This window comes from Cicer arietinum, chromosome 6, assembly GCF_000331145.2.
Source record: "Cicer arietinum cultivar CDC Frontier isolate Library 1 chromosome 6, Cicar.CDCFrontier_v2.0, whole genome shotgun sequence".
NCBI lineage: Eukaryota > Viridiplantae > Streptophyta > Magnoliopsida > Fabales > Fabaceae > Cicer > Cicer arietinum.
Window position 1 is genome coordinate 51155341 of NC_021165.2, and position 1113 is coordinate 51156453.

The 1113-nt window shown below is 36.1% G+C and overlaps 1 long non-coding RNA gene across 1 annotated transcript in view; it reads right to left on the bottom strand.

The window, feature by feature from the left end:
- Positions 1-1113, bottom strand: part of LOC105852353 (uncharacterized) — a 2013-nt gene extending 900 nt beyond the window's left edge. The window contains exons 1-2 of the long non-coding RNA XR_001144193.3: positions 1034-1113; positions 820-922 (exon numbers count right to left, since the gene is read on the bottom strand). This is a non-coding gene — a long non-coding RNA (uncharacterized lncRNA). The remainder of the gene's footprint in view (positions 1-819; positions 923-1033) is intronic.

Genomic DNA, 1113 nt, shown 5'->3' on the forward strand with positions numbered 1-1113 from the left:
TGTGTTGCATGGTAGCTCCCGACATTTGGAGTGCTACCTCCATGTCACCTAGGAGTTCCCCACCCGAATACCTCCAAGGTCTAACAATCTTGCCCTAAGGCTCAACAGCAGACCGCCACGATCAGACTCATTCAGTTGTACTTCCCCGAAATCACTAGGCTTGTCAGGCCCTACCTATATGATGACCAAATAATCTCCACTTCAAAAATTATCAACATCTATTTTCTCCCCTCGTTGGCCTAGGTTACTCACTCCATTAAGAGAACCATCATTGGCACAAATTGAGTTCATCACTATTCAATAAAACGCAATATGCATTTCGTGATATTTTTCAAGGTGGTAACATCATAAGTCAACAAGTAATCATCAATACATATTTTCATAGTCGTATATCACATTCAAAATTTATCATCATAATACACAAACTCCAACAATATATGATTTTCACTCATAGATGATATTACTAAATTATTCACACACACTACTTCAATTGATATTGAATTAATAACAATTCATCATATTTTATATCATATAACAATATCATGGTAGATATAAACAAAGCACATAATACGTCAAATACACAATTCTACAATAATTCAACTACCACACAATCTTCAAAATTTAAATCAAACAACACCATATAAAAGTTTCTAACTCATATTTTAACCTCACCAAATTCAAGTTTTCTCATTAGTCAATTATTACTCAAAGGGCTTCAGCCGTACATAGCGATCCCCGAATGAATTGTGGGAAATACGGTCTTCCCGTTCATCTCACTTAATTTACACTCATGAATTCAAACTCTCTCTCACCCCATACCTCATTTGGCGATCTCGTACGATAAGACATTAATTTCAGCAGCGTCGGAGCAATCCAGAAATAAATTGTTTGAAAGCGGGTCTAGAGAATAACCAAATCGCAACTGATAATTTGCGATGATGATAAAAATGTCAAATATGTAATAAATGATATTAAGCGCAGAAACATAATTGGAATTATGGAATGAATAAAAAAAATGGTCGGAGGACCTTACCGACATGGATGACTCGAAACGGTGCTTACGGATAACAACAACACGTAACACCGCCGCCATCAGATTTTCGTGAATGTTGA